Genomic DNA, 13,519 nt, shown 5'->3' with positions numbered 1-13,519 from the left:
GAGACTAACAAGACACAGGTGAGACTAAGGAGACCCAGGTGAGACTAACAAGACACAGGTGAGACTAAGGAGACACAGGTGAGACTAACAAGACACAGGTGAGACTAACAAGACACAGGTGAGACTAAGGAGACACAGGTGAGACTAAGGAGACACAGGTGAGACTCAGGAGACACAGGTGAGACTAACAAGATACAGGGGAGAGTAAGGAGACACAGGTGAGACTAAGGAGACACAGGTGAGACTAACAAGACACAGGTGAGACTAAGGAGACACAGGTGAGACTAACAAGACACAGGTGAGACTAAGGAGACACAGGTGAGACTAACAAGATACAGGTGAGACTAAGGAGACACAGGTGAGACTAAGGAGACACAGGTGAGACTAACAAGACACAGGTGAGACTAACAAGACACAGGTGAGACTAACAAGACACATGTGAGACTAACAAGACACAGGTGAGACTAACAAGACACATGTGAGACTAAAAAGACACAGGTGAGACTCAGGAGACACAGGTGAGACTAAGGAGACACAGATGAGACTAAGGAGACACAGGTGAGACTAAGGAGACACAGGTGAGACTAACAAGATACAGGTGAGACTAAGGAGATACAGGTGAGACTAAGGAGACACAGGTGAGACTAACAAGACACAGGTGAGACTAAGGAGACACAGGTGAGACTAACAAGACACAGGTGAGACTAAGGAGACACAGGTGAGACTAACAAGATACAGGTGAGACTAAGGAGACACAGGTGAGACTAAGGAGACACAGGTGAGACTAAGGAGACACAGGTGAGACTAACAAGACACAGGTGAGACTAACAAGACACAGGTGAGACTAACAAGACACATGTGAGACTAAAAAGACACAGGTGAGACTCAGGAGACACAGGTGAGACTAAGGAGACACAGATGAGACTAAGGAGACACAGGTGAGACTAAGGAGACACAGGTGAGACTAACAAGATACAGGTGAGACTAAGGAGATACAGGTGAGACTAAGGAGACATAGGTGAGACTAACAAGACACAGGTGAGACTAAGGAGACACAGGTGAGACTAACAAGACACAGGTGAGAACTAACAAGACACAGGTGAGACTAAGGAGACACAGGTGAGACTAACAAGACACAGGTGAGACTAAGGAGACACAGGTGAGACTAACAAGATACAGGTGAGACTAAGGAGACACAGGTGAGACTAACAAGACACAGGTGAGACTAACAAGACACAGGTGAGACTAAGGAGACACAGGTGAGACTAAAGAGACACAGGTGAGACTCAGGAGACACAGGTGAGACTAACAAGATACAGGTGAAACTAAGGAGACACAGGTTAGACTAACAAGACACAGGTGAGACTAACAAGACACAGGTGAGACTAACAAGACACATGTGAAACTAACGAGACACAGGTGAGACTAACGAGACACAGGTGAGACTAAAGAGACACAGGTGAGACTAAGGAGAAACAGGTGAGACTAAGGAGATACAGGTGAGACTAAGGAGACACAGGTGAGACTAAGGAGACACAGGTGAGACTAAGGAGACACGGTTGAGACTAAGGAGACACAGGTGAGACTAACAAGACACAGATGAGACTAAGGAGACACAGGTGAGACTAACAAGATACAGGTGAGACTAAGGAGACACAGGTGAGACTAAGGAGACACAGGTGAGACTAACAAGACACAGGTGAGACTAACAAGACACAGGTGAGACTAACAAGACACATGTGAGACTAAAAAGACACAGGTGAGACTCAGGAGACACAGGTGAGACTAAGGAGACACAGATGAGACTAAGGAGACACAGGTGAGACTAAGGAGACACAGGTGAGACTAACAAGATACAGGTGAGACTAAGGAGATACAGGTGAGACTAAGGAGACACAGGTGAGACTAACAAGACACAGGTGAGACTAAGGAGACACAGGTGAGACTAACAAGACACAGGTGAGAACTAACAAGACACAGGTGAGACTAAGGAGACACAGGTGAGACTAACAAGACACAGGTGAGACTAAGGAGACACAGGTGAGACTAACAAGATACAGGTGAGACTAAGGAGACACAGGTGAGACTAACAAGACACAGGTGAGACTAACAAGACACAGGTGAGACTAAGGAGACACAGGTGAGACTAAAGAGACACAGGTGAGACTCAGGAGACACAGGTGAGACTAACAAGATACAGGTGAAACTAAGGAGACACAGGTTAGACTAACAAGACACAGGTGAGACTAACAAGACACAGGTGAGACTAACAAGACACAGGTGAAACTAACGAGACACAGGTGAGACTAACAAGACACAGGTGAGACTAAGGAGACACAGGTGAGACTAAGGAGAAACAGGTGAGACTAAGGAGACACAGGTGAGACTAACAAGACACAGATGAGACCAACGAGACACAGGCGAGACTAACGAGACACAGGTGAGACTAAGGAGACACAGGTGAGACTAACAAGACACAGGTGAGACTAACAAGACACAGGTGAGACTAACAAGACACATGTGAGACTAACAAGACACAGGTGAGACTAACAAGACACATGTGAGACTAAAAAGACACAGGTGAGACTCAGGAGACACAGGTGAGACTAAGGAGACACAGATGAGACTAAGGAGACACAGGTGAGACTAAGTAGACACAGGTGAGACTAACAAGATACAGGTGAGACTAAGGAGATACAGGTGAGACTAAGGAGACACAGGTGAGACAAACAAGACACAGGTGAGACTAAGGAGACACAGGTGAGACTAACAAGACACAGGTGAGACTAAGGAGACACAGGTGAGACTAACAAGATACAGGTGAGACTAAGGAGACACAGGTGAGACTAAGGAGACACAGGTGAGACTAAGGAGACACAGGTGAGACTAACAAGACACAGGTGAGACTAACAAGACACAGGTGAGACTAACAAGACACATGTGAGACTAAAAAGACACAGGTGAGACTCAGGAGACACAGGTGAGACTAAGGAGACACAGGTGAGACTAACAAGACACAGGTGAGACTAAGGAGACACAGGTGAGACTAACAAGATACAGGTGAGACTAAGGAGACACAGGTGAGACTAAGGAGACACAGGTGAGACTAAGGAGACACAGGTGAGACTAACAAGACACAGGTGAGACTAACAAGACACAGGTGAGACTAACAAGACACATGTGAGACTAAAAAGACACAGGTGAGACTCAGGAGACACAGGTGAGACTAAGGAGACACAGATGAGACTAAGGAGACACAGGTGAGACTAAGGAGACACAGGTGAGACTAACAAGACACAGGTGAGACTAAGGAGACACAGGTGAGACTAACAAGACACAGGTGAGACTAAGGAGACACAGGTGAGACTAACAAGATACAGGTGAGACTAAGGAGACACAGGTGAGACTAAGGAGACACAGGTGAGACTAAGGAGACACAGGTGAGACTAACAAGACACATGTGAGACTAAAAAGACACAGGTGAGACTCAGGAGACACAGGTGAGACTAAGGAGACACAGATGAGACTAAGGAGACACAGGTGAGACTAAGGAGACACAGGTGAGACTAACAAGATACAGGTGAGACTAAGGAGATACAGGTGAGACTAAGGAGACACAGGTGAGACTAACAAGACACAGGTGAGACTAAGGAGACACAGGTGAGACTAACAAGACACAGGTGAGAACTAACAAGACACAGGTGAGACTAAGGAGACACATGTGAGACTAACAAGACACAGGTGAGACTAAGGAGACACAGGTGAGACTAACAAGATACAGGTGAGACTAAGGAGACACAGGTGAGACTAACAAGACACAGGTGAGACTAACAAGACACAGGTGAGACTAAGGAGACACAGGTGAGACTAAAGAGACACAGGTGAGACTCAGGAGACACAGGTGAGACTAACAAGATACAGGTGAAACTAAGGAGACACAGGTTAGACTAACAAGACACAGGTGAGACTAACAAGACACAGGTGAGACTAACAAGACACAGGTGAAACTAACGAGACACAGGTGAGACTAACAAGACACAGGTGAGACTAAAGAGACACAGGTGAGACTAAGGAGAAACAGGTGAGACTAAGGAGATACAGGTGAGACTAAGGAGACACAGGTGAGACTAAGGAGACACAGGTGAGACTAAGGAGACACGGTTGAGACTAAGGAGACACAGGTGAGACTAACAAGACACAGATGAGACTAAGGAGACACAGGTGAGACTAACAAGATACAGGTGAGACTAAGGAGACACAGGTGAGACTAAGGAGACACAGGTGAGACTAACAAGACACAGGTGAGACTCAGGAGACAAAGGTGAGACTAAGGAGACACAGATGAGACTAAGGAGACACAGGTGAGACTAAGGAGACACAGGTGAGACTAACAAGATACAGGTGAGACTAAGGAGATACAGGTGAGACTAAGGAGACACAGGTGAGACTAACAAGACACAGGTGAGACTAAGGAGACACAGGTGAGACTAACAAGACACAGGTGAGAACTAACAAGACACAGGTGAGACTAAGGAGACACAGGTGAGACTAACAAGACACAGGTGAGACTAAGGAGACACAGGTGAGACTAACAAGATACAGGTGAGACTAACAAGACACAGGTGAAACTAACGAGACACAGGTGAGACTAACAAGACACAGGTGAGACTAAGGAGAAACAGGTGAGACTAAGGAGACACAGGTGAGACTAACAAGACACAGATGAGACCAACGAGACACAGGCGAGACTAACGAGACACAGGTGAGACTAAGGAGACACAGGTGAGACTAACAAGACACAGGTGAGACTAACAAGACACAGGTCAGACTAACAAGACACATGTGAGACTAACAAGACACAGGTGAGACTAACAAGACACATGTGAGACTAAAAAGACACAGGTGAGACTCAGGAGACACAGGTGAGTCTAAGGAGACACAGATGAGACTAAGGAGACACAGGTGAGACTAAGGAGACACAGGTGAGACTAACAAGATACAGGTGAGACTAAGGAGATACAGGTGAGACTAAGGAGACACAGGTGAGACAAACAAGACACAGGTGAGACTAAGGAGACACAGGTGAGACTAACAAGACACAGGTGAGACTAAGGAGACACAGGTGAGACTAACAAGATACAGGTGAGACTAAGGAGACACAGGTGAGACTAAGGAGACACAGGTGAGACTAAGGAGACACAGGTGAGACTAACAAGACACAGGTGAGACTAACAAGACACAGGTGAGACTAACAAGACACATGTGAGACTAAAAAGACACAGGTGAGACTCAGGAGACACAGGTGAGACTAAGGAGACACAGGTGAGACTAACAAGACACAGGTGAGACTAAGGAGACACAGGTGAGACTAACAAGATACAGGTGAGACTAAGGAGACACAGGTGAGACTAAGGAGACACAGGTGAGACTAAGGAGACACAGGTGAGACTAACAAGACACAGGTGAGACTAACAAGACACAGGTGAGACTAACAAGACACATGTGAGACTAAAAAGACACAGGTGAGACTCAGGAGACACAGGTGAGACTAAGGAGACACAGATGAGACTAAGGAGACACAGGTGAGACTAAGGAGACACAGGTGAGACTAACAAGACACAGGTGAGACTAAGGAGACACAGGTGAGACTAACAAGACACAGGTGAGACTAAGGAGACACAGGTGAGACTAACAAGATACAGGTGAGACTAAGGAGACACAGGTGAGACTAAGGAGACACAGGTGAGACTAACAAGACACAGGTGAGACTAACAAGACACAGGTGAGACTAACAAGACACATGTGAGACTAAAAAGACACAGGTGAGACTCAGGAGACACAGGTGAGACTAAGGAGACACAGATGAGACTAAGGAGACACAGGTGAGACTAAGGAGACACAGGTGAGACTAACAAGATACAGGTGAGACTAAGGAGATACAGGTGAGACTAAGGAGACACAGGTGAGACTAACAAGACACAGGTGAGACTAAGGAGACACAGGTGAGACTAACAAGACACAGGTGAGAACTAACAAGACACAGGTGAGACTAAGGAGACACAGGTGAGACTAACAAGACACAGGTGAGACTAAGGAGACACAGGTGAGACTAACAAGATACAGGTGAGACTAAGGAGACACAGGTGAGACTAACAAGACACAGGTGAGACTAACAAGACACAGGTGAGACTAAGGAGACACAGGTGAGACTAAAGAGACACAGGTGAGACTCAGGAGACACAGGTGAGACTAACAAGATACAGGTGAAACTAAGGAGACACAGGTTAGACTAACAAGACACAGGTGAGACTAACAAGACACAGGTGAGACTAACAAGACACAGGTGAAACTAACGAGACACAGGTGAGACTAACAAGACACAGGTGAGACTAAAGAGACACAGGTGAGACTAAGGAGAAACAGGTGAGACTAAGGAGATACAGGTGAGACTAAGGAGACACAGGTGAGACTAAGGAGACACAGGTGAGACTAAGGAGACACGGTTGAGACTAAGGAGACACAGGTGAGACTAACAAGACACAGATGAGACTAAGGAGACACAGGTGAGACTAACAAGATACAGGTGAGACTAAGGAGACACAGGTGAGACTAAGGAGACACAGGTGAGACTAACAAGACACAGGTGAGACTCAGGAGACAAAGGTGAGACTAAGGAGACACAGATGAGACTAAGGAGACACAGGTGAGACTAAGGAGACACAGGTGAGACTAACAAGATACAGGTGAGACTAAGGAGATACAGGTGAGACTAAGGAGACACAGGTGAGACTAACAAGACACAGGTGAGACTAAGGAGACACAGGTGAGACTAACAAGACACAGGTGAGAACTAACAAGACACAGGTGAGACTAAGGAGACACAGGTGAGACTAACAAGACACAGGTGAGACTAAGGAGACACAGGTGAGACTAACAAGATACAGGTGAGACTAAGGAGACACAGGTGAGACTAACAAGACACAGGTGAGACTAACAAGACACAGGTGAGACTAAGGAGACACAGGTGAGACTAAAGAGACACAGGTGAGACTCAGGAGACACAGGTGAGACTAACAAGATACAGGTGAAACTAAGGAGACACAGGTTAGACTAACAAGACACAGGTGAGACTAACAAGACACAGGTGAGACTAACAAGACACAGGTGAAACTAACGAGACACAGGTGAGACTAACAAGACACAGGTGAGACTAAGGAGACACAGGTGAGACTAAGGAGAAACAGGTGAGACTAAGGAGACACAGGTGAGACTAACAAGACACAGATGAGACCAACGAGACACAGGCGAGACTAACGAGACACAGGTGAGACTAAGGAGACACAGGTGAGACTAACAAGACACAGGTGAGACTAACAAGACACAGGTGAGACTAACAAGACACATGTGAGACTAACAAGACACAGGTGAGACTAACAAGACACATGTGAGACTAAAAAGACACAGGTGAGACTCAGGAGACACAGGTGAGACTAAGGAGACACAGATGAGACTAAGGAGACACAGGTGAGACTAAGGAGACACAGGTGAGACTAACAAGATACAGGTGAGACTAAGGAGATACAGGTGAGACTAAGGAGACACAGGTGAGACCAACAAGATACAGGTGAGACTAAGGAGACACAGGTGAGACCAACGAGACACAGGTGAGACTAAGGAGACACAGGTGAGACTAAGGAGACACAGGTGAGACTAACAAGATACAGGTGAGACTAAGGAGATACAGGTGAGACTAAGGAGACACAGGTGAGACTAACAAGACACAGGTGAGACTAAGGAGACACAGGTGAGACTAACAAGACACAGGTGAGAACTAACAAGACACAGGTGAGACTAAGGAGACACAGGTGAGACTAACAAGACACAGGTGAGACTAAGGAGACACAGGTGAGACTAACAAGATACAGGTGAGACTAAGGAGACACAGGTGAGACTAACAAGACACAGGTGAGACTAACAAGACACAGGTGAGACTAAGGAGACACAGGTGAGACTAAAGAGACACAGGTGAGACTCAGGAGACACAGGTGAGACTAACAAGATACAGGTGAAACTAAGGAGACACAGGTTAGACTAACAAGACACAGGTGAGACTAACAAGACACAGGTGAGACTAACAAGACACAGGTGAAACTAACGAGACACAGGTGAGACTAACAAGACACAGGTGAGACTAAGGAGACACAGGTGAGACTAAGGAGAAACAGGTGAGACTAAGGAGACACAGGTGAGACTAACAAGATACAGGTGAGACTAAGGAGATACAGGTGAGACTAAGGAGACACAGGTGAGACTAACAAGACACAGGTGAGACTAAGGAGACACAGGTGAGACTAACAAGATACAGGTGAGAACTAACAAGACACAGGTGAGACTAAGGAGACACAGGTGAGACTAACAAGACACAGGTGAGACTAAGGAGACACAGGTGAGACTAACAAGATACAGGTGAGACTAAGGAGACACAGGTGAGACTAATAAGACACAGGTGAGACTAACAAGACACAGGTGAGACTAAGGAGACACAGGTGAGACTAAAGAGACACAGGTGAGACTCAGGAGACACAGGTGAGACTAACAAGATACAGGTGAAACTAAGGAGACACAGGTTAGACTAACAAGACACAGGTGAGACTAACAAGACACAGGTGAGACTAACAAGACACAGGTGAAACTAACGAGACACAGGTGAGACTAACAAGACACAGGTGAGACTAAGGAGACACAGGTGAGACTAAGGAGAAACAGGTGAGACTAAGGAGATACAGGTGAGACTAAGGAGACACAGGTGAGACTACGGAGACACAGGTGAGACTAAGGAGACACGGTTGAGACTAAGGAGACACAGGTGAGACTAACAAGACACAGATGAGACTAAGGAGACACAGGTGAGACTAACAAGATACAGGTGAGACTAAGGAGACACAGGTGAGACTAAGGAGACACAGGTGAGACTAACAAGACACAGGTGAGACTAACAAGACACAGGTGAGACTAACAAGACACATGTGAGACTAAAAAGACACAGGTGAGACTCAGGAGACACAGGTGAGACTAAGGAGACACAGATGAGACTAAGGAGACACAGGTGAGACTAAGGAGACACAGGTGAGACTAACGAGACACAGGTGAGACTAACAAGACACAGGTGAGACTAAGGAGACACAGGTGAGACAAACAAGACACAGGTGAGACTAACAAGACACAGGTGAGACTAACAAGGCACAGGTGAGACTAAGGAGACACAAGTGAGACTAAAAAGACACAGGTGAGACTCAGGAGACAGAGGTGAGACTAACAAGACACAGGTGAAACTAACGAGACACAGGTGAGACTAACAAGACACAGGTGAGACTAACAAGACACAGGTGAGACTAACAAGACACAGGTGAAACTAACGAGACACAGGTGAGACTAACAAGACACAGGTGAGACTAACAAGACACAGGTGAGACTAACAAGACACAGGTGAGACTTAGGAGACACAGGTGAGACTAAAAAGACACAGGTGAGACTCAGGAGACACAGGTGAGACTAACAAGACACAGGTGAAATTAACGAGACACAGGTGAGACAAACAAGACACAGGTGAGACTAACAAGACACAGGTGAGACTAACAAGACACAGGTGAAACTAAGGAGACACAGGTGAGACTAACAAGACACAGGTGAGACTAAGGAGACACAGGTGAGACTAAGGAGAAACAGGTGAGACTAAGGAGATACAGGTGAGACTAAGGAGACACAGGTGAGACTAAGGAGACACGGTTGAGACTAAGGGGACACAGGTGAGACTAAGCAGACACAGGTGAGACTAAGGAGACACAGGTGAGACTAACAAGACACAGGTGAGACTAAGGAGACACAGGTGAGACTAACAAGACACAGGTGAGACTAACAAGACACAGGTGAAACTAAGGAGACACAGGTGAGACTAACAAGACACAGGTGAGACTAACAAGACACAGGTGAGACTAAGGAGACACAGGTGAGACTAACAAGATACAGGTGAGACTAAGGAGATACAGGTGAGACTAAGGAGACACAGGTGAGACTAAGGAGAAACAGGTGAGACTAAGGAGATACAGGTGAGACTAAGGAGACACAGGTGAGACTAACAAGACACAGGTGAGACTAAGGAGATACAGGTGAGACTAAGGAGACACAGGTGAGACTAAGGAGAAACAGGTGAGACTAAGGAGATACAGGTGAGACTAAGGAGACACAGGTGAGACTAACAAGACACAGGTGAGACTAAGGAGACACAGCTGAGACTAACAAGATACACGTGAGACTACGGAGACACAGGTGAGACTAACAAGACACAGGTGAGACTAAGGAGACACAGGTGAGACTAACAAGACACAGTTGAGACTAACAAGACACAGCTGAGACTAACAAGACACAGGTGAGACTAAGGAGACACAGGTGAGACTAAAAAGACACAGGTGAGACTCAGGAGACACAGGTGAGACTAACAAGACACAGGTGAAACTAACGAGACACAGGTGAGACTAACAAGACACAGGTGAGACTTAGGAGACACAGGTGAGACTAAAAAGATACAGGTGAGACTAAGGAGACACAGGTGAGACTAACAAGACACAGGTGAGACTAACAAGACACAGGTGAGACTAAGGAGACACAGGTGAGACTAAAGAGACACAGGTGAGACTCAGGAGACACAGGTGAGACTAACAAGATACAGGTGAAACTAAGGAGACACAGGTTAGACTAACAAGACACAGGTGAGACTAACAAGACACAGGTGAGACTAACAAGACACAGGTGAAACTAACGAGACACAGGTGAGACTAACAAGACACAGGTGAGACTAAGGAGACACAGGTGAGACTAAGGAGAAACAGGTGAGACTAAGGAGATACAGGTGAGACTAAGGAGACACAGGTGAGACTAAGGAGACACAGGTGAGACTAAGGAGACACGGTTGAGACTAAGGAGACACAGGTGAGACTAACAAGACACAGATGAGACCAACGAGACACAGGCGAGACTAACGAGACACAGGTGAGACTAAGGAGACACAGGTGAGACTAAGGAGACACAGGTGAGACTCAGGAGACACAGGTGAGACTAACAAGATACAGGTGAGAGTAAGGAGACACAGGTGAGACTAAGGAGACACAGGTGAGACTAACAAGACACAGGTGAGACTAAGGAGACACAGGTGAGACTAACAAGATACAGGTGAGACTAAGGAGATACAGGTGAGACTAAGGAGACACAGGTGAGACTAACAAGACACAGGTGAGACTAAGGAGACACAGGTGAGACTAACAAGACACAGGTGAGACTAACAAGACACAGGTGAGACTAAGGAGACACAGGTGAGACTAACAAGACACAGGTGAGACTAAGGAGACACAGGTGAGACTAACAAGATACAGGTGAGACTAAGGAGACACAGGTGAGACTAACAAGACACAGGTGAGACTAAGGAGACACAGGTGAGACAAACAAGACACAGGTGAGACTAACAAGACACAGGTGAGACTAACAAGACACAGGTGAGACTAAGGAGACACAGGTGAGACTAAAAAGACACAGGTGAGACTCAGGAGACACAGGTGAGACTAACAAGACACAGGTGAAACTAACGAGACACAGGTGAGACTAACAAGACACAGGTGAGACTAACAAGACACAGGTGAGACTAACAAGACACAGGTGAAACTAACGAGACACAGGTGAGACTAACAAGACACAGGTGAGACTAACAAGACACAGGTGAGACTAACAAGACACAGGTGAGACTTAGGAGACACAGGTGAGACTAAAAAGACACAGGTGAGACTCAGGAGACACAGGTGAGACTAACAAGACACAGGTGAAATTAACGAGACACAGGTGAGACAAACAAGACACAGGTGAGACTAACAAGACACAGGTGAGACTAACAAGACACAGGTGAGACTAAGGAGACACAGGTGAGACTTACAAGACACAGGTGAGACTAAGGAGACACAGGTGAGACTAAGGAGAAACAGGTGAGACTAAGGAGATACAGGTGAGACTAAGGAGACACAGGTGAGACTAAGGAGACACGGTTGAGACTAAGGGGACACAGGTGAGACTAAGCAGACACAGGTGAGACTAAGGAGACACAGGTGAGACTAACAAGACACAGGTGAGACTAAGGAGACACAGGTGAGACTAACAAGACACAGGTGAGACTAACAAGACACAGGTGAAACTAAGGAGACACAGGTGAGACTAACAAGACACAGGTGAGACTAACAAGACACAGGTGAGACTAAGGAGATACAGGTGAGACTAACAAGATACAGGTGAGACTAAGGAGATACAGGTGAGACTAAGGAGACACAGGTGAGACTAAGGAGAAACAGGTGAGACTAAGGAGATACAGGTGAGACTAAGGAGACACAGGTGAGACTAACAAGACACAGGTGAGACTAAGGAGATACAGGTGAGACTAAGGAGACACAGGTGAGACTAAGGAGAAACAGGTGAGACTAAGGAGATACAGGTGAGACTAAGGAGACACAGGTGAGACTAAAAAGACACAGGTGAGACTCAGGAGACACAGGTGAGACTAACAAGACACAGGTGAAACTAACGAGACACAGGTGAGACTAACAAGACACAGGTGAGACTAACAAGACACAGGTGAAACTAAGGAGACACAGGTGAGACTAACAAGACACAGGTGAGACTAAGGAGACACAGGTGAGACTAAGGAGAAACAGGTGAGACTAAGGAGATACAGGTGAGACTAAGGAGACACAGGTGAGACTAAGGAGACACGGTTGAGACTAAGGAGACACAGGTGAGACTAAGCAGACACAGATGAGACTAAGGAGACACAGCTGAGACTAACAAGATACAGGTGAGACTAAGGAGACACAGGTGAGACTAACAAGACACAGGTGAGACTAAGGAGACACAGGTGAGACTAACAAGACACAGGTGAGACTAACAAGACACAGCTGAGACTAGCAAGACACAGGTGAGACTAAGGAGACACAGGTGAGACTAAAAAGACACAGGTGAGACTAAGGAGACACAGGTGAGACTAACAAGACACAGGTGAAACTAACGAGACAGAGGTGAGACTAACAAGACACAGGTGAGACTTAGGAGACACAGGTGAGACTAAAAAGACACAGGTGAGACTCAGGAGACACAGGTGAGACTAACAAGACACAGGTGAAACTAACGAGACACAGGTGAGACTAACATGACACAGGTGAGACTAACAAGACACAGGTGAAACTAAGGAGACACAGGTGAGACTAACAAGACACAGGTGAGACTAAGGAGACACAGGTGAGACTAAGGAGAAACAGGTGAGACTAAGGAGATACAGGTGAGACTAAGGAGACACAGGTGAGACTAAGGAGACACGGTTGAGACTAAGGAGACACAGGTGAGACTAAGCAGACACAGGTGAGACTAAGGAGACACAGGTGAGACTAACAAGACACAGGTGAGACTAAGGAGACACAGGTGAGACTAACAA

The sequence above is a fragment of the Symphodus melops genome (genome assembly GCF_947650265.1).
Source record: "Symphodus melops genome assembly, chromosome: 4".
In the NCBI taxonomy this organism is placed as follows: domain Eukaryota; kingdom Metazoa; phylum Chordata; class Actinopteri; order Labriformes; family Labridae; genus Symphodus; species Symphodus melops.
This window is presented reverse-complemented; position numbering follows the sequence as displayed.